This window comes from Olea europaea, chromosome 15, assembly GCF_002742605.1.
Source record: "Olea europaea var. sylvestris chromosome 15, O_europaea_v1, whole genome shotgun sequence".
NCBI classification, from domain to species: domain Eukaryota; kingdom Viridiplantae; phylum Streptophyta; class Magnoliopsida; order Lamiales; family Oleaceae; genus Olea; species Olea europaea.
In genome coordinates, this window is record NC_036251.1 from 11,508,583 (window position 1) to 11,523,523 (window position 14,941).

Consider the following 14,941-nt stretch of genomic DNA (forward strand, 5'->3'; position numbering starts at 1 on the left):
CCCAAATTAATCAGAACTCGACACCCTTAACAACTCAAAACTTCGCCAAATAAAGTTAATTTAAAGCATCTTTCAAGTATAACCAAACGTGGCCTAAACTGGCCTCGTGGGGCGGCCAACGCCGATGAGAAATGACCTCAAATCAGTTCGCAAATATTCCAAAAAATAGAAACGTACGTATTGTAAATGGAATGCTGCCAGAGCATTCCATTTGTAACAGGGAAAATAAGCTGTTGGAACTTTGCATTTCCAAAAATAAAAACGTGTTTTACCATCCACGTTTGTAAATGGAACATACTTGTGGACGATGACCACCAATATTGCTGGGCTCACTGTCGGCTCTGCTCAGCTGAAAGAGCTGCGCTACTGCCGAAGCTGTACCCTTGCCGGAGATGCACGATTTCAAAAATTAGAATTGGAGGATTTTAGAGCAAGTATATTTTGCATAAGCAAGAACAGAAAATGGACTATTCGGGTTTGTCTCGCTTAAAATTGAAATTATAAACCGAGCCGCGCTATATTCAGCTTTTCGGCGGATATTTAAGAACAAGAATTACCTCTACTCCATAGCCCGGATCTGCACAATTTCTGGAGCAGCACCACTGCGGAGATGGACATCGGAGTCGAATTCACGTGGAAATGGTTTTCACGCTTTCTCTTTCCCCTAAAAGGCCTGCTAGAGGGTCTCTCTCCCATTTTCTCTCACTTCGGTGGGCCCCCGTGTTAAAATAATACCCCCAAAATACCCACCCCACCCCCCAATGTGAGATGAAGTGCAGCACCAGGTCTTTTACGGACCTGGTGCTGTAGCGTGGTTCTTCCCTTATGAATTAACCTCCTCTACCAGGCCTGGTAGAGGGCCTCTCTCTCATTTTCTCTCACTTCAGTGGGCCCCTAGTGTTAAAGTAATACCCCCAAAATACCCACCCCCACCCCCCAATGTGAGATGAAGTGCAGCACTAGGTCTTTTACAGACCTGGTGCTGTAGCGTGGTTCTTCCCTTATGAATTAACCTCCTCTACCAAGCCTGTAAAAGGCCTAGTAGAGGATCTCTCTTTCATTTTCTCTCACTTCGGTGGACCTCCCGTGTTAAAATAATACTCCCAAAATACCCACCCCCACCCCCCAATGTGAGACGAAGTGCAGCACCAGGTCTTTTACAGACCTGGTGCTGTAGCGTGGTTCTTCCCTTATGAATTAACCTCCTCTACCAGGCCTGGTAGAGGGTCTTTCTCTCATTTTCTCTCACTTCGGTGGGCCTCCCGTGTTAAAATAATACTCCCAAAATACCCACCCCCACCCCCCAATGTGAGATGAAGTGCAGCACCAGGTCTTTTACAGACCTGGTGCTGTAGCGTGGTTCTTCCCTTATGAATTAACCTCCTCTACCAGGCTTGGTAGAGGGTCTCTCTCTCATTTTCTCTCACTTCGATGGGCCCCCGTGTTAAAATAATACCCTCAAAATACCCACTCCACCCCCAATGTGAGATAAAGTGCAGCACCAGGTCTTTTACAGACCTGGTGCTGTAGCGTGGTTCTTCCCTTATTTCATGTTGAAGAATAAAAGACCTGGTGTTGTAGCGTGGTTCTTCCCTTATTTCATGTTGAAGAATAATGGACTGGTTTTGGCGCCTAATTGACCCAATTATTTCCATTATCTAATCACAGCCGTCCATCACCTTTCAATCCCAACCATACACGTCACTTTGTTACCTCACTTTGTAACCCAACATTGTAAGAGTAGCATTATTCTACATAAAAACATGTATGTAATGCCTTTGATCCAAAACTAAAAGGCACTAAAAAAATCTAAGCATTTAATTACTTTAAAAAGTAATATTCCAATGAACCCCTAATTGGTTTTGTACTATTTGCAAATTTTTTTTTTTTTTAAACATTATACTACTTTATTTTGACTTAAAAAAGAATTGCAGATAAAAATTTAAAAAATAAAGTTTTTATAAAGTTTTTTTAATTAAAATCGAACAAAAAATTATTTTACAGAAAAAAAGATATTTTAAAACAAATTTCAAAAAAAATATAATAATAAAAAATTAAATAAAAGAAAGTTATGAAAACTAAATAAAGAATATATAAGTATTATTTAGGCCCCGTTTGGTACACATTAATGTAAAAATAAAAATTAAAAATATAGTCGTTATGGACCCCACATAAGATATAGAAAGTTAAATATGGTGGCTTGATATAATGGATAATGGTCATATTTTTCATTTTAATGAACAAAAAATGAAAAATAAACAGGGGCTTAAATAAAATTGAAAAAAATTAAGTTTAATCATAAAAAGAAAAGAATTAAGAAAAATAAAAAAAAAAACCTCTCCAATTTTCTCTGTGTTATGAAGAAGATTCTCTCCATAACATATGGGAAGCTATTTATAAGTAAAAAAATAAAAGTTTCAAAGTATAAATATTTAAATATATTTAGTTTTTAAAATTAAATATTAATAAAAAGATTAAACTATCTAGAATGTAAAAAATTACTTATAAGTAGAAAATCACTTCAAATTATTTAAAAGTAATAAAAAAACTATAATTGTAAAAGTAACTTATAGATAAAAAAAAAAAAATATTAACTTCAACATTTTTAAGTAAATATTAAGATGTACTTAATTTTTTTAAATTAAATATTAATAAAAAATTACTATAAAAATAAAAAATAATAAAAAATATAATTTCACTTCATGCATGGAGTGAAATTTTCACTCCATGCATGGAGTGGTTTCACTCCGTGTACGGAGTGTTAATATATGAGTTTTTTTTATTATTATTTATAGTTATATTTTTATTAATATTTAATTTTAAAGAAATTAAATATATCTAAATATTTACTTTAAAATGTTAAGTTAATATTTTTTTATCTATAAGTAGCTTTTACAATTATATTTTTTTTATTACTTTTAAATAACTTGAAGTTGTTTTTTACTTATAAGTAACTTTTTTACATTATTGATAGTGTAATTTTTTTATTAATATTTAATTTAAAAAAACTAGATATATTTAAATATTTATACTTAAAAAATTTTAAGTTAATATTTTCTACTTATAAATAGCTTTTACAATTATAAATTCGTTTTACTTTTAAATAACTTGAAGCGATCTTTTTAGTTATAAGTAATTGTTTTACATTTTAGATATAGAGAATAATTTCAAGTTATTTAAACCTAATAAAAAACTTATAATTGTACAAGTTACTTATAGATTAAAAAATATTAAATTCAACATTTTTAGGTAAATATTTAGATATATTTAATTTTTTAAGATTAAATATTAATAAAAAATTTATTATAATTAAAAAAAACATATAGTGCATGGAGTGAAAAATCACTCCATGCATTTCACTCCATACACGGAGTGATAAACATTTTGTGCATGAAGTCATTCCACAACATTCACGGAGTCGGAATCACTCCATGCACAAAGTGGTGTGTGTGTGTGTGTGTCTATATATATATATGAATTATAGTAATTTTTTTTATTAATATAGTTTTCCACTTGTGCAATGCACTCGCTATGTCATTTTTAGGTAATATTAATGTGTCAAAATATCTATTCATTTCTCTCATTTGTTTAGTTTGTTTTGGTTTTATTATATTTTTTTAAATTTGTTTTTCATCATACTATAAATAATTACGTTTTTCTTTTTAAAGATAAGTTTTGTCATAAAATTACATTTTATTACGTTTTTCTTTTTAATGTTATGTTTTATCATAAAATTATATTTTATCATATTTTTAAATTTCTTTTTCTTTTTAAAATTGTGTTTTATCATAAAACAAAAGGAATTTTAAATTGAAAAAAAAAAATTATTATCCGTCCAATGATTTCAAATTTTTTTCTATGATTAAATCATTGAGAGGTATGAAGAGAAATTAGGTAACGGAAGGTTTTGTATTTACATATTCTTTATTTTTTTTCGTAACTTTCATTTTTGAAAAGAGAATGAATCATAACCTTTAGGTAACACACTATTTTTGACTTTTTGTCAATGTGAAAAGATATTTTGTCTACATACAAAAAGGTCATTAAACCCTTAGTATAACAGTTATTGTAGGAGGGAGTTGAAGGTAAAATGGAAACACCTAAATACTATATATATGTTCATGGAGAAAAATAGTATATATTTTTTGTTTTACTTTTTTCGGACTTTTTTTTTGGTAATTTGGCCATAACTTTGGCTACGATTATTAGAATCGTGTCCATGACCCTAATTCGAAAAACTCTTTTCGACATGCACGTCGTGGCCATAGAGCTTCACTGGGCGGGCATCGTTTTTGAGGTCAAAATCCCCTATTTTCCCTTTCAAATTCCCAATTATAGTTATTTTATTCTAATTATAGTAACACAAAATTGAGGTGAACTAACATTGATTTGTTTTATTTATTCCTTTTCTTTTCCAAATTCATTCCTTGAGTGATTTATTTCGTTACGGAGTTGTTTTGCTCCGACATGACCCTTCTTTAATTTTTTTAGAATTTATTACCAATTAAGGATTACATAATTATAAGCATGTCAATAATTAACAAAATTAGTGCATATTTAACCAATAAGTAAATTTTGAAAACAATAATTATATTATCTAAAAAAAATAAACAAAATGTTTTTTCAAAGTAATATTTCTATTTTACTCGGTATGAGGAAAAATAGATTTGTATAAAACACGAAATCAATTACCAAGGAAAAAAAATTGCTAGACCCGGTTAGGAGTGAATGGCTCATCAGTATGCATGTAAGGGTAAAATGAAAAATAATGAAATATTTCTTGAATGAATGGTAACTGGCATGATAAAAAATTGCTACAGTTGGCTGCCATAATTTTTGCCTCACTCTCTCATGCATGGGTGAGAAGATTTTTTTTTGGAAGGAACAACTACAGTAATTGACTTGTGTAAGTCAACAATGAAGGCAATAAAGTAGTCTCATTAATTTCATTTCTGGAAGCTGCAACATTGAACGAAGTGAGAGAATATTTATTTTTTAAGGGAGTCAGTAAATTGTTCTACAAAGTCAACAAAGACAGCTATAACGCAACCACATTTCATTATTGTTTCCAGAAAAACTTTTTTTTTGTGATGAATAGTGCATAACAAGTTCAGTTACAGTACAAAACTAGTTCAGTATAAAGTCTCTGCCTCAAGGTGAACAGTGATGCTGCCATTAGGGGTGGGTTGGGTTGGGTTGGGTCAGTTTTCGCCCCAACCCTAACCCAACCCAACCTGATCGGTTTGGTCGAAATTTAACCCAACCCAACCCAACTCAATCAAGTATCGGTCGGGTCGGGTTGGGTTGGTCGGTTTAGGACAACTTGTTAATAAAGATTAAAGTTATTCATTTTTGGGTGTAAAGCATCACTAACATAGTCTCAGAGCCTCAAAATTTACAAAACTAATTACCACAGCATAGATAAAATTCAACTGAGACACTAAAAAGCAAAAATCACAACCAATTTAGAAGTTGGTTTCTCACAAAATTCTCTAATAGCGGCACGGGATTGGAACTTATAAGGTAAAAAAATTTCATCAATACAACATGCTCCAAATCATTAAAGGGCTTCTTTTGGATTTGGGAGTGACCGAGCGATTAGCCATTTACGCATTTTTTTTTTCAAGTTCGAGTTGGGTTGGGCGGGTTGGGTTGGTTTTTATAGGTTAACCCACAACCCGACCCAACCCACCTACGTAGCCAAAAAATCGAACCCACTTAAAAACAACAAAAAAACCGACCCACGAAACTTTTTTATATAAAAATAATTCAATTACAAATTGGTCCTTTTTTTTATATAAAGAAAAAATAGTGAACAGTGAAAAATAAGATAGAGAAAAAAATGAAATGAAAATATTAAAGAGATAATAAATATAACAGGTTGAATTAAAAGAAAATTATTATTATTATTATTATTATTATTATTATTATTATTATTATTATTATTATTACTATTATTATTATTATTATTATCAGACTAAAGAAAACCTTCAGTCCTTCACTAAGGTTGTATTCAGGACTTGTTTGAACTCCATTAAATTGAAAAGATGTATTTTAGAATAGTAGATTAATGGAAAATATGTGGTTAAAAGATTAAGAAAAGTTTTAGATTTATGTGTAATATAGAATGTGTGATTGAAAAGGAGAGAAAGAATAATATATTTTAACAAAAATAGGAATCAATTCAATGTAATCAACTGTTCAATAATGAAAACAAAGATGAAGGAACTTAAATACCATAAATGCCCCTTGAAAGACAAAATTATCCTCAAGATACTCGAGCAAATAGTAGCTACTCCAAGGCTGCACGTTCGAGTCTGTGCACCCTAAGGTGCCAATCGTTGCTCCGGAAAGGCTAAGGCGGTTTCATCATCCCACCCATCAATTGTGCAACCATATTGTAAGCTTGGCGACAGTGCTTGTTTGTGCGCCATTATTTATGAGTAATGTATTATAAAATAGTGATTGATGTTGATATGTGTGGTTAAAAAAGAAAGAAAAGTTTTTAATTTACGTTTAATATTATTTTAATGAAAAATGTGTGATTGAAAATGAGTGCTGTAAAAAAATAATGTGGTCGAATGTGGAAGATTAGAAGACAAACAAAGCCTAACTTGGTTGCGAACTAATGACGTAGCAATTGGTAAAAGGGAAAATTAGGCTGGGTACCCTAAAAAAATAATAAATTAGAAAACACCCCCTAAAACTAATTAAAATCCTAACTCCCGTATTAATTACGTTCGAACCCTACAACCTTAGAAACCCCCAAAACCAGAAATCCCGTAACTCCCACCACAAATCTATGTTTTGCTTCCCACTATCAATAATTGGTTGCACAAGCACCACCAGAAATCAAGAAGAACGAGGAGTGTCATCAAAGTTGAGGGAGGCGCTTCTGATTCCGATTACAGCAAATGGCGAGGATGCACAAATGTCTTATATATGGAGGCATTGATAGAAATTCTCTACAAAGGAAGGATGTCCGTATGGTGAGAATTGTACTTTCCTTCATGATGAGCAGTCTAAAGCTTGAGAAATTGTGGCAATAAGTTTGGGAGGTGGTGCTTGTGGAGGCATTGGCAATGGCACGTGAATCAAGCATGAAACCCTCAAACTAAAAAACAAGGATTTGTAATGAATAGGAGCTAACAGGGCAAGTGTTATTTTGTAACATAATAGGCATTGACATAAGTATGATAACTATGAAAATGCAGATGAAGACAGGTGAATGGTGAAGGAATACTAATTTGTCTTAAACGTCTAGAGTGTGCATGAGTTTTTGCAGAGAAAAATCTCAGGTATTTTAGCTAAATTTTGGCTGAAAATCAACATTTTATTTGTCAATAGAAAAATGAGATATTTTTTAGCATTATGATGGTAAGACCTTTGTGAAAATTGATTGTGTCAATACATATGAAAAATTAGTTTTGAATCAATTAAACTAATGCATACGAGGTGTTTGACGAAATGAGAATGTGAAAAAGTGACATTCTGTTACTTTACTAAATAAAAGTCACAATATCTCATTTGAACATTTAACAAGATGCATAAGTATGCATTTGTAAAAATTTGAACGTACAAATTCAAGACTTGTTTTATACTAATACATAAAAAATAGTTTTGAATAAATTAGATTGATGCATGCAATGTATTTGTTTAAGAAGAATGTGAAAAAGTGATAGAACGTCACTTTTCTGAAAAAAAAAAAGTTACATTATGTTATTGGAGCAATTAATTAGATACATATGTTTGCGTTATTTTGAAAATTTGAACGTACAAAATCCAACCTTATTTTGTACATATAAAAAGGAAAAACTTTGAATCAATTAGATTGATGCATGCAAAGCGTTTATTCAAGGAGAATGTGGCAAAGTGTCACTTTTTTTTTCTATCACTTTTTTTGAATCTGTGTTACTTTTTAAAATTCGTCACTTTTTTTTTTAAATTTCTACCACTTTTTGAATTTTTGTCGCTTTTGTATGTAGTTGTCACTTTTTTTTGAATTTGTCACTTTTTTCAATCGTCTTGAAATTTTTATTACATTTTTTTTAGTGACAATCGTCACTTTTTAATAAAAATGAGATTGTATGTCCTTTTTTAATAAAAAAAAAAAGGTGAAATTACACTTTTAAAAGTGACATTGTGTCACTTTTTCTTTTTTCTTTTTAAGAAAAGAGACAATTTTTATTAAAAAAAAAAGTGACATTGTGTCACTTTTTAATTTTATGTAGTATTTTTTACTTCCGAAAAACTTTTCATATGATTTTTCAAAAGATGTCTAATTTTAAGGGTATTTTTGTAAGTTGCCCTAAAATGTTGGCAATTTTGGACTTTGAATTGGATGTAGTGCTTTCTTTGGAAAATTTAAAAAGTGGAGCCCAAGTCAAAAATTAATTTTAATTACATATTTCAGGAAATTTATAATTTTTATCAAATTTTGAACCACATATTTTATCTATTTTTGTCAAAATCAACTAAAATTATTGTCAAAAGCTCGTTAAACAACCCCTTAGTTAAGAACATCTGCAATGCTAACTTATCTATAATATATTAAATTATCACATCAAGGGAGAATCATTTTTTGAATGATTTTGACCCTCCTACAATTCAATTATTTCAATAATACTTTACTGTTCATTTTTCGAGATGAAATAAATACTACATAATTATTATCATTTATAAAATTTGTGTTATTAATTCTCAATTAATTATATTCATAATAACTTATATTCAATGAATTCTCACTTGATGAATATTGAATTACATGAATATAAAGTTATTATAGATGAATTTATTCATATTTGTGTATCTATAAATTTTAATGGGTGTTTAAATTTATGTATTAACAATTAATTTTTATGTATCAAATGTAATATAAAATGATTGCTCATTTTTAGTATTTCACCATTACAAAAAATTTGAACGATAGAAATTGAGTTTTGAGAGTATAGTTTTATTCTCTTAAATTTCTATGCTAATTTTTTTTTAATTCGTCCGAAACTCATCAAATCCGTTAACAAATTGGTACCAAATATTACTTTTACATCATTTATAAAGTATTTTAAAATAACGTGCAATATACATTCAACTTTGACTAGTTGCACAAAAATTACGGATGCCTACAAAAATTATCCTTCAATGCAAGTTAGGTGGAACACTAAGCCCTTATTTGAGCCTTATTTTTATCAAGTATTCATTTTTTCAAATATCATTTTCAACCACACACTCTAATAAAATAATTATACACGTATTTCAAAAAAAATTCCTTACTTTTCAACCACATATTCTTTAAAAAATCACTATTTCATAATTACATTTTACCCATATGGGGATCAAAAAGGGCTAAGATAAAAAAGAAGACATTGTTAAAAGAACCTTATAGGTATGGATGGTCTGTTATGGAATGGTGAGGAAAAAAATTTAAACTCTCTCTCCCATTTCTTATTTTTTCCTCTTGTTTATACCTTTTCTCTTTTCTATTAAATATATATGATTGACAAAAATAAAGTTTTAGGGAAAATTATTGGAGATGAAGTTTGAATATAATCATATATTCATTAGACATCAATGTCGTGTGGATCGAAATCCCTTCTATCTACATGTCACGTAAAAGGCAATTAGCGGTTTGAACTGGAGATGCTTCAAGTCGTGTTAGTTTTATACATCATATTAATAGGATCAGCCCAATAATCTATCAACTAGATTGATCCGAGTGACTATATATATATATATATATATATATATATAGAGAGAGAGAGAGAGAGAGAGAGAGAGAGAGATTATCGCCTTCTAACAGAGGCAACTCATGTTATGTTTGCAAAAATTAAAAGATTCATGAATTTGGGCGAATTCTCTAACACAACCATACTTCATCATTGAATCTATAATCTCTCTCATATTTACAAGATGGTCGGCACAATTATTTCCTTGATATAATATGTGCATTTTCTCGACATCGAATCTATACAGTTGAAAACAATAATTCTTAACCCAAGTTGTATTTGAATTTTCACTTATGTCCATCTCTTTCAGTAGAAAAATGAATACTGCAAAATTTGTTCTCTAGACAACATTCACAAGTCTTCTATCTTGGACACACAAGAAGTCTCAAAATATAACCCAAAGCACAATTGTTAAGCTCAGCACGTATCCAATATTGCCCATAAATTTTGCTATCCATTTTTCATAGACCCTAGTCATCTCTAACAATTTTATCAATTCATGCAGGTCCAGGATTTCCTTTAAGCACTTGATTTTACCTGCACAAGATAATATTAAAACGGCTCATTGATTACACCTAGCAATCATCTTCTGACATGTTAATATCTAATATTCAGAAGGTAATCTTATCTCATCGCCTATTCATCATTCATCGATTAGAGAAACACAATGTAATAATAAGTTATAATAAAGTATGCATAAATCTTGACAACTTCGAATTTCTAATTGTTTTCTTAAGTTTTTATTCGAATCTAATGTCGTTAGTTGAACACGAAAGGCAAATGAGTAATGAGCTGTGTTGATCTCATATTCTCATTTTGTCTTCCTTCGGTCCAATTTTAGTCACGTGCCACAATTTTCACCCCTTTTTTCTTTTCTTTTTCCTCTGAATATGATCGGCTACTTCCAAAGGAATTTGAATCGTACCATGCTTTCTTCTATCCGTTATGTTATTGGTTATTGTTTGATACAACGGATTTTATCATTTGAATAGAATCATACTCAACAATTTGTCACAAATATTTTGCACATCGAACTAAACAAGATTCAACCAATTGAAATAATGTGAAATCATTTACAAGTTTCTTGTATCAAGTTACATAGTACTGCAAGCATGGCTCAAAGAGTGAGCTGAAACACACAAATGGGAGAAAAAACGTAAGAATATAACTAAACAAGATTCAACCAAAAGAAATATGTGAAATCATTTACAATTTCTCGTATCAAGTAACATTGTACTGCAACCATGCCTCGAAGAGTGAGTTGAAACACACGAATAAGAGAAAAAATCTAAGTACATACACCTTGCTGATCTGCATTTCTTGGGTTATTGTCTCTCACTAAATTCCATTATGAGTCGACATCCTGAGGTGAAGTTTGGGAAAATTACATCACTGAGGAAAATAGAGAATGAACCAAAAACCATTTTTATCAAGAAGATGAAATAGACAAGATGAAGATCAAAACGAATATGAAGGCTCGAATGCGTAATCGCTGTCCTCAAACTATATTTGCCTTCTCTCGGGATTGAATGAGATGCTTAAGGATCTTGGCAAACGATTTGTAGGATTATAACAAGTTTTGTAAAAGATCTAGCACCAACGTATAAGTGTAATCCTCCAAAACTTTAAGAACACAAGAAAGAAATGAGTAGGAATATGAATCAAGTGTTTAATCTTGGTGTGGAATGATATATGAATCACAATATGTTTTTCTCATGTGTTTGGCTTGAACATTGCTCCACTATTTATAGACATTGTCTATACTCACGAAATGGTGCCAAAATGTACATGAAAGGCCACCAAAATTGAATTTGCAACGTTCAGAAAACCACCACCAACGGTCACAAGTTTAGTACTATGTGACCACATAGTATTAACCTATGCGGTCGCATAGAGTAAACAAAAAACACCCTTTGAATCTCGGTAGATGGCCATGCGACCGCATGGCCAAAATGCTATGCTGTCGCATGGCACAAACAATGGGCCTCCATTTTTTATCTTTACATTTCCACTGTTTGGTTTCCACACCGATTTTCTTTGGCTTCTTTCATGTGTTTCATTCCATCTACATTCCTTAATTGAATTTCGAACAATAATATAATAGGCGGAAAGGGAGGATTTGGTATATCTTACAGTGCCACTGCCTGATGCTATAAATCCTAAGGTCAATCTTGATCCAGAGGGAGTTTTTACATTCTCTGCTACAGCTGGAACGGACAACAGTTTGTATGAACTGAACCTAAAGCTTCATGATAAAGTTAATGTAGAGGAGAGCAAAATAAACATAGGTGTGAGACATATATTTTGCGTCTTGGAGAAAGCAGAGAAGAAATGGTGGACGAAATTATTGCGGGGAGATGAGAAGGTACCTCACTATTAAAAGTGGATTGGGATAAATGGGTGGATGCAGATGATGAAGCTGGTCCTGCTGATTTTGATATGGGTGGAATGGATTTCTCGAAATTCGGTGACATGGGTGGCCTAAGAGATGATGCTATGGGGGATGACCTCGAGGATAGTGATGATGAAGAGCTGGAAGCTGAAAAGTCCGAAGAGAAGACTGCTGACGAAACAGAAGGTGAAGCTTCTAGCCTCAAAACAGAATCGACCCAGAGTGCTTAATTGTGTATTTCAACCGTGGTGCTTTAGATAGAAGTGGTATTTTTGCTGATTAACAGAGCATGTATTTGATTGTGAAAGGAATGGGTCATTTTACTTGGCTTATGTACTGGAAGCTTTCTGATGATATCGAGTTAGGTTTCTTAGAAAGTAAGAAAGATGTTTAGGAATAGCGGGTGTAAGTTTGAAGTCTTGTGTGTGATTTGAAAAAGAATGAAAGAGCAATGGATTAACTTGATTGCGTTGGGGTTGAGGTGATGTCCCTATCAAAAACGGCAAAAATAATTAACGGGCTTTTGAATTCACAAGGAACATTATTAACCCCGATTGATTTTTCTAAAAATTAGATTTTCAGTAGATTTGATAAAAATTGATGAAGTGCATGGTTGAAAAAATTATGATTAAAATTAATTGTTGACTTTCATTATGATTTTTACGAACTTTTTTAGCTAAACCCTGAGCTAAGAGTTTTATATGATAATATGAAATTTGTTACGCTATAAATACATTCTTGAATGTGATTTGTACAGAATGTACTTACTAATAAGTTTCCAATATAGCAGCTTGTAAGATTTTACAAAAGAATTGGATTTAGGGTTGTGCATGAGGTGACTAGTTCATCACTTGGAGATCTGGGGCACATGTTAGTTTGGGGAGGTGTTGGCACACGAATGGATGCAAATGTTGAAGATCTTATGATCAAATGGTGTACTAGATTTAAGAATCAAAGAACATCATCTTCTTGAGGTTATGATGAATTTTTATTTGACCAAGGATTAGATTTTGTTGAAGGGCTAAGAAATGGCTTCTTTTTTCTTTTTTTTTGAGTCTCAATAGCATTCAATCTAGACACGAAAAAACAGTTCGAAAAATGAAGTGTTCATCTTTAAACATATGAGAGTAGAATTATGACATTTTGAATAAAAGTATTCTTATGAATTTTAACTTCCCCTTATCTAGTCCATGTTTTTTTATTGAGCATGATTATAGGGATTGAGAAGGTTATTTAGGGATTTAGCTATAATTGAGAAATTATTCCCTTTATTAATTATTTTTGTCCTAGATTAATTTATTTCCAGTATATGGATGTAATATATACACCATTGTATTGCATATTCAATCAATAAGAAATTTCTTCATTCCATATGAAATTTAACATGGTATCAGTTCCTAAACAAACTATCCATTGATTTGCGTTTCCGACGAGCGGCAGTGCAACTTTTTTTTCTTTTCAAAATTTACTTTTCAAAATCTATGCTACGATCCTACCTAATGGCCTTGGTCTAATTCGGCCGGCCACTTGTCCGACTCCTACGATCTGAAATAGTCTCCCATTCTCTTCCTAAATATTTCTGCTTCAATCTACAAAACCAAAATTGAGAATTCAACAAATAAAATGCGCAAAAGGCTCAATCCAAAATCCAACCAATTTATTTTTTGATTATTCTGATTTCAAGCCCAGAATACCCCTCAAATTTCACCATTCACCATTTATCATTTACCTCCAAAAGTTCCAAGAAACTCAGTAACCCACTTTCAGTTTTGTTTGTTCGTCACAGCCCTCGGATTCGTCGTCCAACGAAACTTTGTCCTTTTCATCGATGCTTCTTGCAATACCCAAAAAAAAATTACCCCAAAATAAACTTATTGGGAACAAATTCACAGCAAACTGTTGATAGCTTCAACTATTAGAAGGCAAGGCAAACCATCTCACAAAAGCGTTGGTTGAAATTGGAGAAGGAATGGACGGTGGTTCAAATTGCTCACCCGCCAGAGCTCGTTTAAAAAAAAAAAAAAAAACTGGCGCCGACCTGAATGGGTTATTCACGTCTACCGTCTGCCTAGGTGATTCTTTTAGGTTTGGGAAGAGTTTGAAACAGTTTTTGTCCTAATTGGGTTTCTTTGTAGTTTGGTGGATTGCTGGGTTATTGGTTATTGGGTCGGTTAATTGATGTTTAGGCCTGGTAATGGACTAGTTTGATATAATTTTGGGCCATGGTGATTTGTCAGTAATTCAGCTATTGGGTCGGTGATTGATTTAATTGGGTCATGAAAATTTCCTCAAAAATTGGACTACTAATTGGGTTGCTGCAGTAATTTTCCTGGGATGCTGAAATTATTTTTGACTTGGGCTACTGAAATTTTTAGCCCATGCCAAAATGGGTCCGCTCTAATTTTTAATTTTTTTAAAGTTGTTTTTTTCCAAAAAAACAAAAAAATAAAATTGGAGGGTCGGTCCTTGATTCTTACCGGCTCTCCCCTTGCCCCCTTTCAAAATTCGGGGTTTTCTTTAAAACAAAAATTTGGAAGGTCGGTATTCTGAATTTTACCAACTCTCCCATGTCCTTTAAACAAATTAGGGATTTTTTTTAACTTTGCCCCTTAAACAAATTAGGGGTTTTCAAAAATAAAATTTTGAAGGGTCGGTACCCTGAATTTTACCTCCTCTCCCGTGCCCCTTAAACAAATTAGGGGTTTTCTGCCTCTTAAACAAACTAGAGGTTTTTTTAAAACAAAATTTTGGAGGTCGGTACCTTGATTTTTATCGACTCTCCCGTGCCCCTTAAACAACCTAGGGGTTTTTTCTTATTAAAAAAAAA

At 32.0% G+C, this 14,941-nt stretch overlaps 1 long non-coding RNA gene and 1 pseudogene across 1 annotated transcript; one reads left to right on the plus strand and one right to left on the minus strand.

The window, feature by feature from the left end:
- Nucleotides 1–6,914: 6,914 nt before the first annotated feature.
- Nucleotides 6,915–13,096, plus strand: LOC111411231 (annotated as a pseudogene).
- Nucleotides 13,097–13,449: 353 nt separating this feature from the next.
- LOC111410166 lies at nt 13,450–14,486 on the minus strand. Its single transcript, XR_002705617.1, has 2 exons — nt 13,844–14,486; nt 13,450–13,703 (listed from the first exon to the last, which is right to left on the minus strand). It is a non-coding gene; the product is annotated as an uncharacterized LOC111410166 (long non-coding RNA).
- Nucleotides 14,487–14,941: the final 455 nt, after the last annotated feature.